This window comes from Lactuca virosa, chromosome 1, assembly GCF_052849685.1.
Source record: "Lactuca virosa cultivar CGN04683 chromosome 1, Lactuca_virosa_CGN04683_v6, whole genome shotgun sequence".
NCBI lineage: Eukaryota > Viridiplantae > Streptophyta > Magnoliopsida > Asterales > Asteraceae > Lactuca > Lactuca virosa.
In genome coordinates this window covers 200258387-200274947 of record NC_136426.1, presented here as the reverse complement: position 1 = coordinate 200274947, position 16561 = coordinate 200258387, and positions in this window count along the sequence as shown.

The following is a 16561-nucleotide window of genomic DNA, read 5'->3' as shown; positions in this document are numbered from 1 at the left end:
GGGTGCATGCACCACCACTGCTCCTCCCCCTCCCTGCAACTTTGGGCAGTCGACCCACTTATGGCCCGTCTGGTTGCAGTGAAAACAAATCAAGCCCTTCTTGGGGCAGTCCCTGTTCAAGTGACCCGGCTGGCCACATGCATAACATCCCGAGCCTGCTATCCGACAAGTCCAACTTTGTGGTTGACTGCACTTGGCACACCGGCCACGACCCTGCTGGCCCCTACTAGAGTAATCCGAGGTCTTAGGCTTTTTAGCCTGACCTACTGATGTGTGTACCTGCTCCGACTTCTGCTTGGTGCGGAAGTCCAACTCCATCTCCCGCTCACGGCCCTTCTCTACCATCTCATTCAGGGTTTTACACCCTGTGAAGCTCACAAACTCCCGGATATCATCCCGCAGCATGGAATGATACCTCGTCCTCCTCATGTCCTCATTTGTAGCATACTGTGGGATCAACAAAGCTCGCTCTCGAAACTTGGTGGTGATCTCCGCCACAGTCTCGGTAGTCTGTTGAAGGTCATGAAACTCCCTCACAAGTCGTTTCACCTCAATAGGTGGTGCAAAGTGCAAACTCTGCGTCGAATCACTGAACAAACTCGGCCAATGTCATCTCAGCCACACTGGCTTCTCCCACCTGGCTAGTCACCTCTCCCCACCAGTCTCAGGCTCTGTCTCTCAGCATATATGAAGCAAAACCCACCCTTACCACATCAGGTCAAGAACTCGTGCGCTGGGCGTTCTCAATATCTGCCACCCAGCGTCGGCTAACAATGGGGTCACTGACCCCGAAAAACTATGGCGCCCCATACACCTTGAACTCCGGAAACGAGGGAGTTCGGGCCCCGACCTGGCCCGCAACAATCTCGGCTCTGAATGCCCTGAGCCTCTCCTCCATAATCTCCATCATACCCTTCTTGACCGTCCCAAAGATAACAGGGGTGGTGTTAAGGATGCCCCTAGTAACCTCAGCTGCGATGAGCTCACTGTAACACCCACATTTTCAAAACAATTTTTCACATTTTATAAAACACATTTTCATTCATAATCGTTATAAAAACACCATTGTATCACATAGTCCAATCGTAACATCGTATCCCAAGATCATAATGTAAAAATCTCCACGTGTGTGTACTGATCAAGCCGGCGCCTTCCCGCGATCCTCACTGGTACCTGAAACACATAACACAACACTGTAAGCATAATGCTTAGTGAGTTCCCCAAAATACCACACACAACACATATTAGCCACTCGAGGCTATAACTCTGTTGACCCTTTGGTCAAGGTGTCTCTGTGGGACCCTCCACTCCCCTAACTCTGTGGGCCCTCTGGCCCTAACTCTGTGGGCCCTCTGGCCCTAACTCTGTAGACCTTCCGGTCCTAACTCTGTAAACTCTGTAACATACATAGCATACAACACATAGAAATCACACCATACAAAAGCATACAAAATACTCTGTCTCATAGCTCTAATTACCACTCTAGGTAAAGTATAGTGAGAAGTCTCACCTCGGATGTCTCGGTAAATCTCTGACTCGGTAGAAATATGGCCTAGCCTCCGCCTAATCACATAAAGTAAATGCTCTCATAAATATAACTCTCGAGACTAGACTCAACTCTCTCTCGGCACCCTCAGAAGGGTAAAAGACCATTTTACCCCTCTCTTGACACAAAGACCCCATTGTTGACCAAACCCTCAAAGTCAACAAAAGTCAACGGTCAAACTTTGACCCGACTCGCCGAGTGCACTTGGGCGACTCGGCGAGTCTACACGTGTCCACTATCTCTCTGATCTCGTATGACACGTCGAGTCTTTCCCCTGCTCGACGGGTTACACCTGGCATGAATCGCGGGGCCACCCCGACTCAACTCGCCGAGTCCCATTATGAACTCGGCGAGTTCCGCCTTGAACTCCAGTCCTCTAATTCCCTCTGACTCACTGATTCAACCCTATGCTCCACGGGTCGTCACAGATCGCGAGTCGCGGGGCAACCCGACTCAACTCGTCGAGTCTGCTCATGGACTCGGCGAGTTCATTTCGTGCACAACCTCAAACAACCTTCTGAGGCCAGATCTATTCCTCTAATCCTTAGATCTAGTCTTCCCAAGGTCAATAATCACGTAAAGTTTCTATCTTGATGCACATGCAACGTCTATATGGCCATATATGATGATTTAGCCCCAAATATCTCAACCCAAGGTCATAACCCCCATTGTTCTTCATAAAGCTTGATGAGTAAAGCTCTCTGGACCTCTATGGATCCAGATCCAAATCCTCATCACCAGAAAGGGCTATTTGGATATCAAATCCATCTAGAAAAGGGCACAAGAAACCCTAAATCCATATATTCTTCATAAAACAGAAGAAGAGCCGAAATAATACCTCAAATGTGATGATCTTAGCTTCAAATCCACAGAATAGCAACCTCCTTTGCTTTCTCTTGGCTAGTACCACCTTCTCCTTGCTAAACAACACCACAAAGGTCAAGAATGGCTTCCTTTCTCTCTCAAAACGCTCAAGCACTCTAGGGTTTCTCTCTATGGACTGGTAGCCGCAATTGAAGGCCATAAGGGCCTTTAAATAGGTCCCAAACCCGGGGAATTAGGGTTTCATTAAACAGCGTGGACTCGCCGAGTCCACGTATGGACTCGCCGAGTCCACCACTAAATCAGTCCAACAATGCGCGACCCTACTCGGCGAGTCTGAGCGTCTACTCGCCTAGTCCCTCTCCAAAACTCAATATAAATACATAAATTAAGATACCTGGGAATCCGGATGTTACAATTCTCCCCCACTAGAATCAGACTTCGCCCCCGAAGTCTCACTCCACAAACAACTCTGGATGCTGCTCACGCATCTCTCGCTCCGGCTCCCATGTCAGCTCGGACCCTCTCCGATGTTGCTACTGGACCTGCACCAGGGGCACTTCCTTGTTCCTCAGAACCTTGATCTTTCGATCCACAATCGCAACCGGTCTCTCAACATAATTCAGGCTCGTATCCACCTGAATATCCTCTAAGGGTACCACCGCCGACTCGTCGGCTATACATTTTCTCAACTGAGACACATGGAAGGTGTCATGAATCTGACCTAACTCCGCAGGTAGCTCCAATCGATATGCTACTCTGCCTACCCTCGCAATCACCCTAAACAGACCAATATACCGGGGCCCTAGCTTGCCCCTCTTCCTGAAGAGGATCACTCCTTTCCAAAGAGCTACCTTCAGGAGCACTAAATCTCCGACCTGAAACTCGAGCTCGGACCGTCGTCTATCCGCATAACTCTTCTGGCGACTCTGAGCTGTCAACAACCTCTGTCTAACCTGCTGAATCTGCTCAGTCGTCTGAAGTACTATCTCTGTACTACCCATCACACGATGCCCGACCTCACCCCAGCAAATGGGAGTCCGACACCTCCTCCCATACAACAGCTCAAAAGGTGGCATACCAATGCTCGAATGATGGCTGTTGTTATAGGAAAACTCAGCCAAAGGCAAATATGTGTCCCAACTCCCTCCGAAGTCCAATAGACATGCCCGAAGCATGTCCTCGAGCGTCTGAATCGTCCGCTCACTCTGCCCGTCTGTCTGTGGGTGGTATGCGGTACTAAAATGCAGCCTCGTACTCAACTCCTCATGAAATTTCTTCCAGAATCTGGAAGTGAAATGCACATCTCGATCTGAGACAATCGAGATCGGCACTCCATGCCGTGATACCACCTCCCTCACGTACAACTCTGCCAACCTCTCAGCGGAAGAGCTCTCACTGATAGCAAGGAAATCAGCGCTCTTCATCAACCTGTCCACAATCACCCAAATTGCATCGACGCCCCTTGCAGTCCTCGGCAATTTGGTGATAAATACCATGGTAATTTGTTCCCACTTCCACTCGGGAACCTCCAATGGCTGCAACTTACCATGCGGTCTCTGGTGCTCGGCCTTAACCCTGTGACAGGTCAAACACCTCTCAACGAACCATGGAACATCCCTCTTCATACAGGGCCACCAATACTCTCTCTTCAGGTCCAAATACATCTTACTGGCCCCGGGATGGATCGAGAACCTCGACCTATGCGCCTCCTCCATCAAGATGGTACGCGTTCCGCCCACAAACGGTACCCAAATCCGACCCTGAAAGGTCATAAGTCCTCGACCATCGGTAACGAACTCTGATACCTGTCCGATAACCTGCTCTCTCTTACGGTTCTCCGGTCTCACGGCCTCAGCCTGGGCCCCTCGAATGGTGTCCAACACCGGAATCATCACTGTCAATCTCAAACAAACATCTCGTATAGGGGCACTCTCCGCCCTGCGACTCAGGGCATCAGCTACAACATTAGCTTTGCCCGGGTGGTACAGGATCTCACAATCGTAATCTTTCACCACATCCAACCACCTCCTCTGACGCATGTTCAGGTTGGGCTGATCCATCAGATACTTCAAACTCTTGTGGTCCGTGTATATGGTACACCGAACCCCATACAGGTAGTGACGCCATATCTTGAGGGCGAACACTACTGCCCCCAGCTCCAGATCGTGGGTGGGATACCTCGTCTCGTGAGGCTTCAACTGCCTCGATGCGTATGCTATCACATGCCCTTTCTGCATCAGCACCGCTCCCAGCCCCGTTATCGATGCGTCATAATACACTACAAAGTCCTCCATCCCTTCCGGAAGGGCCAACACCGGGGCTTCGCACAATCTCTGGTGAAGTGTCGCGAAGGAGGCCTGCTGCTCTGGGTCCCATGAAAAGGCCACACCCTTCCGGGTTAACCTAGTGAGTGGCACGACGATCTTGGAGAAATCCCTGATAAATCTCCGATAATAGCCAGCCAACCCTAGGAAGCTCCTGATCTCGGTGGGGGATCTCGGTACCTCCCAACTCATCACTGCCTCAATCTTGGCCGGATCGACCAATATCCCATTCTGGTTAACGAGGTGCCCTAGGAACTGGACCTCTCGTAACCAGAAATCATACTTGGAGAATTTGGCATAAAGCCTCTCCGATCTCAAAACTCCAAGTATCTCTCTCAAATGCTCCTCATGCTGCTCTCTGGATCTCGAATACACCAATATATCATCGATGAACACGATCACCGAACGATCCAACATCGGTCTGCATACTCTGTTCATGAGATCCATGAACGCCGCTGGTGCATTGGTGAGCCTGAAAGGCATCACCACGAACTCGTAATGCCCGTAACGAGTCCTGAACGCTGTCTTCTGGATATCCTCATCTCGTACTCTCATCTGATGATATCCAGACCTCAAGTCGATCTTGGAAAACCAAGACGTTCCCTGCAACTGATCGAATAAATCGTCGATCCTCGGTAAGGGGTAACGGTTCTTGACCGTCAGTTTGTTCAGCTCCCGGTAATCAATGCACATCCGGTGTGAACCATCCTTTTTCTTGACAAAAAGGATCGGTGCTCCCCACGGCGAGCTACTCGGCCGTATAAACCCCTTCCCCAGCAGCTCCTGAAGCTGCGAGGATAACTCCTGCATCTCTGGTGGCGCAAGGCGATAGGGCGCCTTGGTGATAGGCGCTGCCCCCCGAACCAAATCAATACGGAACTCTACCTGCCTCTCGGGAGGCACACCCGGCAACTCCTCGGGGAAAACATCCGGGAACTCGCGCACTATCGGGACCGCATCGATCGACCTCGGTCTCTCTGCATCTACTCTCGTATCCACAACATAAGCCACAAACCCACTACAACCCTGCTGTAAACTCTGCCTCGCTCTAGCGGCCGAACAAAATGCTGAACCAGAATGGGTACCCTCGCCGTACACCGTAAGTACTCCCCCACTGGGGTCTCGTATCGTCACCAACTGTCGCTCGCAGTCTATCACAGCCCCAAATCGGCTCAACCAATCCATGCCTACTATGACACATACGTCCCTCATGGCAATCGGGACCAGATCTATCGGGAACTCGACACCGAACATCTCGAGTACACATCCTTGAATCACATCAGTAGCATACACCGCTCGCTCGTCAGCTATGGAAACTCGTAGAGGTCGACTCAACGCCTCACGCTGGGTACTGATGTGCTGACTAAACGCTAGTGACACAAAAGACCGACTCGCACCCGAGTCAAATAACACCAAGGCAGGTACAGAACACACAAGAAATGTACCTACGCATATCACAATATAAGCCTAACACCACAAACTCAAAATAAACAGAGGAAAGAATACATACCAGCTACCACATCGGGTGCTGCGCGGACTTCCTCCGCTGTCAACTGGAAGGCTCTCCCGCGAGCCTTCGGTGCCTCGGCCTTTGCCGGCCGACTCTCTGTAGCTCGAACAGCAGCATGGGCAGATCCCTGAGAAGCTCCCTGAGCTGACCCTCGTAACTGCGGACACTCGGCCTTCCGGTGTCCGGTGTGGTTACAGTGAAAACAGACTGCAAACCCCTTGGGCAATCCTTGGCCATATGCCCCTCCTTGCCACATTTGTAGCAAGACCCTGCTCTACATACTCCATCATGAATCTTGCTGCACTTGCCACAAGTACGGCCCCTCTGGCTCCCTGATCTCGAATCGGCAGGCTTGGCCCGCTTGGCTGCTGGCTGAGACTGTGCCGGTCGCCGATCCCTCCCCTGAGACTCCGCCTCCTCCCTAGCCTGAGTCTCCAGCTCTATCTCCCTCTTCCGGGCATTTGCCTGAAGCTCGGCAAATGTCCGGTATGTCGAGTTCGCCACGAACTCGCGGATGTCTCTCCTCAAAATACTCAAATATCTGCTCATGCGTACCTGCTCGGTAGAAACGTGCTCGGGACAGAACATCGCTCTCTCATGGAACATCCTCGTAATCACTATAACAGACTCAGTACCCTGCTTGAGGGTCAGAAACTCCTGGGCCAAACGCTCCCCCTCCTCCTGGGGAACGTACTCATCTCGGAACATAGCTGTGAACCTCTCCCAGGTCACTGCAGCAAACTCAGTAGGCGAATAGTGCGCCGTCACAAACTTCCACCAGTCCTTCGCTCCCAAGCGAAGCTGGTTCAACGCAAACCGGACTCTCAAATGCTCTGGTGATGAGCAAGTAAAGAAACACCCCTCTATGTCTGATATCTACCTCATCGCTGCAATCAGGTCCTGGGTCCCATCAAACTCCGGTGGTTTTGTGTTGCTGAACTCACAGAACAGCAACGCATCACCACCCTGCGGCCTAGTCGCAACTATAGCTGCAGCGGCCGCAGCAACCGCAACCTCAGAAAGAGCAGCGTATCTCTCGTCAAATGTCTCTATCAGTGTGGTCTTGATAGACCCGAACATCTCTGGTATCTCTGCCCTGATGGCCGCAGCCACCTCCTCATGAATGATCCTACGGATCTCCTCATCACTAGTACCGCTGCTCCCTGGGGTGTGGCGTGTCCCAACCATGATGTCTCTGAAATACAACATAAGAAATATCAGGGACTCGCTCGAGTATACTCGCACTCGATAACTCCACCCTACTTGCTCTTTAGTACCCAATGGATTCTTACTTAGGGTGCGCACTTGTTAGGCGTGTCAAACCCAACAAATAAAGGGGTACAATTGACTCCAAAAACACTGTTACTTTGCACTAGAAACGTAATACAAGGTAAGCAGGATCGATCCACAGAGACACGGGACAAATGCTTATACCTTTTTTTGCGCAAGGTACAATATGATCACAAAAGAGGGGGATTTAAATGCAATGATTCAAATAAAAGCTAATTTAATAAGTAAGCAATTCATTAAGTGAAATAAGTTCAAGATTTGTAAGTACTCCAACTCTATGCAAGACAAATTAGCAATGTGATTCCATGGATGACAAGATATTTGTTTAATTCTATCTAAGTTGGTACTTGAAAGTGTTAACAAGCTCTAACACTTCCCATTCACCACAATAATTAACCAAAACAAGCTCTTTGATTAATCCTAACCTTACTAACCTAATCTAAACAAGCTCTTAGAATTAGATTGAAAGGTTGCTTTAAACTTTATGTGAATGTTCCCAACAACACTCAATACTCCTCACAAGCTCGGGAGTGTAAAAGTGTGTGAAAATATTTACACTAAATTCATTCAATAGAAATCAAATTAGTGCTTGTTACCTAGTCCAATTTACAAAACAATTACGGATTTTGCAATTAGATAACTTGAATGATCTAACCCTAATTCAAATGGCCAATAAGAATCACAATTAGAATTAAACATTCGATTGAGACAAAATCAAATTCACTAGATAGAAAATTGAAAGCAAACATCAAGTCATATGATTGAAATCACAACTAAGAAGTCAAGACATAAAGTTGGAGAAACTAGGGTTCTAGCCAATCATGGCTAGAACTAGATCACAAATCTAGAAAATGAAATTAAAGTTCTTACAAAATGAAATCAAATGTTCCCAAGTGTTAATCAACTTCAAAATCCTCTGAAAATCACCTCTGAGCCGCCAGGAATCGCCAATTAGGGTTACTGGAAGAGTATCAGGCTGTATTTATACGACTAGCTCCCAAAACACCGTACCTGCGATCGCAGGTATCACCCAAAAGCACGTCACATGATTTTTTTAATGAAGTACGTTGCTATTTCGTTGCAAATTGACCAACATGCGATCGCAAGGACTGTACCTGCGATCGCAAGTAGCTCTTTTTCTCTACTGATGCATTTTTTTTGGCTCGACAGATCCTCGAAGACAACCTGCGATCGCAAGGAGACTACCTGCAATCGCAGGTTGTGCCTATGACGTCCGAAATTTCGTCTAATTTTCAGATCATTTTGAGTTGCATCAATCGGAGTTACGGTTCTCAAGATATGGTCAAAATACTGACAGGGGGTCAAAGCTGCCAACAACATCCTTTAACTTTCGATTGCATATTCTATCTTCGTGTGATCAATTGAATCGAATGTTTCTTGACCAAAGCATCTTCCAAACATACCTCATAATCCTTCATAAGTCCCAAGCTCCATTTTAAGCTCCAAACGCGCATCCAACTGCTCCCAAAACACTACTCCACTCGAACTATCTGAAATTGACATAAAAACATGAGCAGTACGGGAATTCTAACGAAAGACATGAGCTGAACATTGTTTAAATAAATGACATGCAAATGTACAAAATATGATGCTAAAATGATGATAAAAACTACCTTATAAGATGCATAAAATTTCATCTAACAGCACTGCTCTGGTGTCTTCAGTAGTACAGGCCCTATACTACCATCCACACCGCATCAACATTCACTCTAAGTCCTCCTCCTTGGATCCCATGTCACAAGTACTTTATGTCTCACTGGCATAGACTGCCCTCTAACAAACCTCTCATAAACTCCTCGCTGCTATCTACTCACTCTCAGGCATCTCTTAGCAGCAAACTCCCTAGTCTAAGGCATCACAAATCAGGCCACTCTAGTCCTAATAAGAATACCTAGCCTACTCTAGCATGCATATCGTATCATAACATATCTCATAACTCATAATGTAAGGGTATTTTGGGAAATCACCATTCGGGCGCTGGTTGATCGTACACACTGCTCTGCTCTGCTCTTTCAAAACTTTTTACTCTTGAGAAAATTTTGTGAATTTTATTTTGAAAATCTCTCAAATCCTCAGTTTGAGTTCAGATACGCCCGAAGGTGCACCCAAATCCCTCAAACCAAGGCTCTGATACCAACTTGTAACACCCACATTTTCAAAACAATTTTTCACATTTTATAAAACACATTTTCATTTATAATCGTTATAAAAACACCATTGTATCACATAGTCAAATCGTAACATCGTATCCCAAGATCATAATGTAAAAATCTCCACGTGTGTGTACTGATCAAGCCGGCGCCTTCCCGTGATCCTCACTGGTACCTGAAACACATAACACAACACTGTAAGCATAATGCTTAGTGAGTTCCCCAAAATACCACACACAACACATATTAGCCACTCGAGGCTATAACTCTGTTGACCCTCTGGTCAAGGTGTCTCTGTGGGACCCTCCAGTCCCATAACTCTGTGGTCCCTCTGGCCCTAACTCTGTGGACCTTCCGGTCCTAACTCTGTAAACTCTGTAACATACATAGCATACAACACATAGAAATCACACCATGCAAAAGCATACAAAATACTTTGTCTCATAGCTCTAATTACCACTGTAGGTAAAGTATAGTGAGAAGACTCACCTCGGATGTCTCGGTAAATCTCTGACTCTGTAGAAATATGGCCTAGCCTCCGCCTAATCACATAAAGTAAATGCTCTCATAAATATAACTCTCGAGACTAGACTCAACTCTCTCTCGGCACCCTCAGAAGGGTAAAAGACCATTTTACCCCTCTCTTGACACAAAGACCCCATTGTTGACCAAACCCTCAAAGTCAACAAAAGTCAACGGTCAAACTTTGACCCGACTCGCCGAGTGTACTTGGGCGACTCGGCGAGTCTACACGTGTCCACTATCTCTCTGATCTCACATGACACGTCGAGTCTTTCCCCTGCTCGACGGGTTACACCTGGCATGAATCGCGGGGCCACCCCGACTCAACTCGCCGAGTCCCATTATGAACTCGGCGAGTTCCGCCTTGAACTCCAGTCCTCTAATTCCCTCTGACTCACTGAGTCAACCCTATGCTCCACGAGTCGTCACAGATCGCGAGTCGCGGGGCAACCCGACTCAACTCGTCGAGTCTGCTCATGGACTCGGCGAGTTCATTTCGTGCACAACCTCAAACAACCTTCTGAGGCCAGATCTATTCCTCTAATACTTAGATCTAGTCTTCCCAAGATCAATAATCACGTAAAGTTTCTATCTTGATGCACATGCAACGTCTATATGGCCATATATGATGATTTAGCCCCAAATATCTCAACCCAAGGTCATAACCCCCATTGTTCTTCATAAAGCTTGATGAGTAAAGCTCTCTGGACCTCTATGGATCCAGATCCAAAGCCTCATCACCAGAAAGGGCTATTTGGATATCAAATCCATCTAGAAAAGGGCACAAGAAACCCTAAATCCATATATTCTTCATAAAACAGAAGAAGAGCCGAAATAATACCTCAAATGTGATGATCTTAGCTTCAAATCCACAGAATAGCAACCTCCTTTGCTTTCTCTTGGCTAGTACCACCTTCTCATTGCTAAACAACACCACAAAGCTCAATAATGGCTTCCTTTCTCTCTCAAAACGCTCAAGCACTCTAGGGTTTCTCTCTATGGACTGGTAGCCGCAATTGAAGGCCATAAGGGCCTTTAAATAGGTCCCAAACCCGGGGAATTAGGGTTTCATTAAACAGTGTGGACTCGCCAAGTCCACATATGGACTCGCCGAGTCCGCCACTAAATCAGTCCAACAATGCGCGACCCTACTCGGCGAGTCTGAGCGTCTACTCGCTGAGTCCCTCTCCAAAACTCAATATAAATACATAAATTAAGATACCTGGGAATCCGGATGTTACACTCACACAACCTCTCATTAATGGGCTCAGTAGTGTCGGCTGACCTAGACCCAAATCCTGACCCCGATCCTGATCCTCCTGCTTCAAACTGTGTCACTACCATACTGCTCTGCAACACCATAAAAAATAATGATCAGGATGTCCATGGAGGAGATCCTCCCACACCGGTCCTCCTTAGAGCTTCCAGATTTAACATTGGTTCGGGTACAGGTCTTGTGCTTTCAGTAGTATAGACCTGATACTACCTTCCACACCTACCTGTACCTTCCCCAAGGCTCTACCTGATAACTCTAATTTGTCCTAAAACAATTCATGTCTCACTGACTACGTATAGCTCAAATCCTAGGCTAACCTAAGATTTCCTCCATCCATATCAAAACAGAACTCAATCATACTAGGTTGCCTTATGCATGCAAATTAAACACAGAAAAGGATCAAATAAACTTTCGAATAATAGACTCTACCCTAAGACCACAACCAGACAAGGAACAGGAAATAAGGCCAAATCAATCATTCTAAGGCTATAAGAGCCTGACCATATACAATATTGAAAGCATACGCATAGCAAGATTCATACAATTATCATAACTCACGTATCAGTAAAACATGGCTAACATACTAGGGGAACTACTTACTTGGCTCGACCGATCGCGCGCATTGCACTCTCCTTTTTCTCGTTATAAAAAGTTTTTAACTTTTATTTTTTAAAACAATTTTACCATTTCTTTATTTTGAGTTCTGACACACCCAAGAGTGTGTCTGAATCCCTCAAACCAAAGCTCTGATACCAACTTGTAACGACCCAATTTTTCAAAAGAAAATTTTCATTTTTGATTAACCAAAATACTATCCACAAACCATGAAATCCCAAATACAATTGTTTTCAAAATTCATATTAAGTACAATTTTATTTCAAATCATCAGAGTGTCCCATAAAAATGCATGTGAGAGAGTGCACGTTGCGCCATCAATCCTTGCCCTTGCCCTTGGGCTCAGATGTACCTGAAACAAATCAACAAACTGTAAGCTAATGCTTAGTGAGTTCCCCAGAGCATACCCCACATACAACCCACATAACACATATCATATTAGCTATAAAAGCTACATATATCACATAAGTCATGCATACAAACATATAAGGATGTCGTGGGCTCCTCCCAAGGTCTTACTCCAGGATGTCATGGGCTCCCCCGCATGGTCTTACATATAAGTGTCACGGGCTCCCCCTACCGTCTTTAGCTGGAAAGCCATGGGCTCCCCCACATGGTCTTACATCCAATTGTCATGGGCTCCTCCCATGGTCTTTACTTGAAAAGTCATGGGCACCCTCCACATGGTCTTACATCCAAGTGTCGTGGGCTCCTTCCATGGTCTTCTCTGCAAGTATCTCATATATAGCTAGCATAACACTTAAGCATAACTAACTATCATGCCATATATCTCTACAACAATGAGTGTACCACATATCACAAATGGTTCGGCCTTGGTGCATTCGACCTATTGGTATGGTGAGGAGACTCACCTCACGTGAATGTTGAACTGTCAAACTAAGGTCAAATAAATCCCGCATGTTGCTTCAACTCAACCACCTATAATCAACATGCAGTTGACTTATTACAATCCCGAAATAGCATAAATACCCTCTAAGTCAACTCTGGTCAACCCTGGTCAAAGTCAAGGTCAACGGTCAAGGTCAATAGTCCATGTTGACCTCAAGTCGTCGAGTGCATCCAGCAACTCGTCGAATTCCTTCCAAGTTCATCCCATTGCATCCCGAGTCAACTCGCCGAGTCACCTTAGTGACTCGTCGAGTTCATCAAATGCCCAGAAAACCTAAAGTCCATTCAGACCAAAACCTTAATCCTTCATTGCACTCAATTAGAAACTCAAAAACGGGCAAACCCTACCCTGACTCATCGAGTCAATTAAGGCACTCGACGAGTCCCTTCAACTACTTTTATGTTCAGCCTTTTTCAGTGGAACCTAATGTCCCAAACTTTAGATCCAACCTCCCCTAGTGCAGATACCACGTAAAGTTGCAAACTTTACGTGCATGCAAGGTCCTCCAAGGTCATAACATCAAAACTAAGCTTCCTACAAGGTTTTAGTGCATGGAAAGGGCCTAAGCTGGATAAAGTGAGCAACTTTGTGCCATTAGGGACCTAGAGAGGTCTAGATCTGGAACCATATCCTTGTGATAAGTCCATATACGAATATGACTCCATTTTGCACCAAAAATGGCCATTTACTTCCAAGAAAATGGATCTAAGCAACTAGAGATCAATGTGACAACTTTATACCTCAAGATGGTGGCCAATACAAACTAGATGTCGGATCTACTGCTTCTCTCCTTGCTCCTTCTTCTTCAAGCTCTAAAATCCTTCACAAACACACCATAATTGCTCACAAAAGCTCTTTCTCTCACTCAAGAAGGTGCAAGGTCCAACTAGGGTTTTATATGGCTAACATAGTGGTAAAGGAGGCCACAAGAGGCAGATTATGTTCTTTAAATAGGGTGCAAACCCTAAAAATTAGGGTTTTCCTTTACAGCGCCCACTCGGCGAGTCGGGGCCTTCTGAATCGTCGAGTAGGATTGAAAATATGTGTCCTCATAATAACTTCTACTCGCCTAGTTGGGGCTTCCCAACTCGCCGAATCAATGCACAAATCCTAAAAATTAGATAAATTAAATAATACCTGGAACAGGTGTTACATTTATGCTATTAGTAATAACATAAAGGTGACAAAGGATAAGCAAATTGTTATGATTTTGTTTTTTCTTTTGGCCGAATTCCCTCAACCTGTTCGACCTATCCACCAATGAAGAAGAAACCAGGGGCAGACGCACGGATATCTGACAATAGCGGCATCAATTTTTTTCTGAGCAAATATAATAACATAGACATGGAAAACGGTTCCATGTTAGGTCGGGTCAGGGTCAAGGTCAGGGTCAGGGTCAGGGTCAGGGTCAGGGTCGAGACAAGTTAAACCCACAAACCAGTCAAACTCAGACGAACTCAAACCAAAAAAGGATTTTAATAAAAAATTGTTTAAGTAACATTAAGCAAACCCAAAATTTAAACCAAGTATTTTATATTTGAAAAAGTTTGTAACTTGAACTTGCAATAGAAGGCCTACAAAAAAGAACCATCAAGCAAGATGTCTTCCTCAGTCCAGAGTTGCCTTTTTATAGGAGGGATTTGACTCTCATCTTCCCTTCAACCAACATATGGGATGTGATGAGATTCTTTCATTTAATATGTCTTTCAATTTCCACAATTTTCAACCTATTTACTTATGATTTTATTTTATTTATTTTTGTTTATCTTTTTCTGACATTGGGCTATTTTTTAGAAGTTTGGACTAAAATTTGGTGTGCCATATTTCTTTGTTGTTAGACCTAATACTAGTTGCACAATTTTTTAGTAGTTGCATAATAATACAAAAATAAATTTTAAAATTTTTACTTACGAAATCGGGTAGTGGTCTGGGACACCTAATAGATTCGTGCCTGAAAGAAACATGAAGATCATGATGATAAAATTACATTGAGGTTCATGGCGGTAGCTTAACCACAAAAGAAGCATGTGTCTAGGTGAGGAATAACGGAAGAGACCATCGAGTTTGCTAAAAACCTAACTTTTGAATTTTAACAATTTACAACTCAAGTCTTTTTAATTATTTGATTTGCATTTTTAATTTCAAGTTCGATTTATTGGTTTTGGTTGAATTCGATAAGGGTTACTAAATAAGGATTCCTAGATGAAATATATATCTTTTAGGGTTTGACTATATTGTTGTAACATTGAAATGAAAGTGAGAAGAATGCATTAACAAATGGTCATTTTTATATAATTAAGACATGTCATGTTAAAGTTAATAATCCAGTGAACACGAATGTTATATAAGATGTGACAACCGTCAAATTTCGGTCAATTCAAAGTCAAACAAAGTCAACAAGTCAAACCGGTCAACTCCAATAACCCTTGTATGTTAGGGTTTACGTTATGTAATCACTATACAATTCGCTATTTTAATGAGAAATCATCATTTGGAAAGTTCATGTGTTTGATTTTCCTTAGCCTTAACAGTGCTAAACAACGAACCAAAGCGATAAAACACTATTGCACAATCATCGGGATTGTGTACGACACTAAAACACGGTTTAACGGGGTTTACGAACCTTGCGTTGTGAAGCCGGACACTCAAATTAATCACAAACGAAACCTCTCTAAATCGTTTTCACTCTATCTATTTCTATTTGAAATCTCTCCCAAATCTCTCCCAAATCTCTCTCAAAAGTTACTTTAACTTTTTGTAATCATTTGGGTCATCTCGACCCTTAACCGGGTCAAAAATCGCTTGAAACGGGGTAAAAACGAGCAAAATAGCTTTAAGGATCCGAAACCGAAGCTTCAGGACCGAAGCCTCGCATCCGAGGCCTCTGATCCGAAGCCGAGGCTTCTCACGAGACGAGGACCGAAGCCTCGCATGCCAGGGTCCGAAGCCTCGCATCTTCGGCCCCCATGCGAGGGGTCTCGCAGACGGCCCCTTTTTACCGGTTTTTCGACTACGACTTCGTTTTGACTCCGTTTTTCATTATTTTAACGTGGGATTTTCACCCAAAACTTTATTTTATAAACTAAGGCCCCAAAATATATAAATCTCCAGGGTTTTTTATAAAATATATTAAAAGAATTAGTGGTTGAACTAATTATTGAGGGAATATTTGCTTTTCCTTAATTTATGGCAAAAGCAAACCACCACCACCTCACTCTATGATTAGCCACTCTTTTCCACTACCCCTTGTCTCCTTAGTGGACCTTTACACCCAATCTCCAGCTCTTCCTACGTTCTAAGAGCTGGAGGATTGATCCTCTCTCCTCATTCTCCATAAAATTCTTTCATTCTACACTTAGCAACCAAGAACACTCTCCAAAATTCTCTCATCTTTTCTCTCAACTTCAAGAACTTCAAGGCTTTCTCCAGGGATTTCTTTCTTCAATTAGTAAGTATCTTCATCATTCACATAATTATTAAACTCCATTCTACTCAAATCATTGATATCTTACACAAGTTCCATCTTATTCGGTGTTAGATTCTCGAATCATCAAGACATCTTCTTAGTGTTC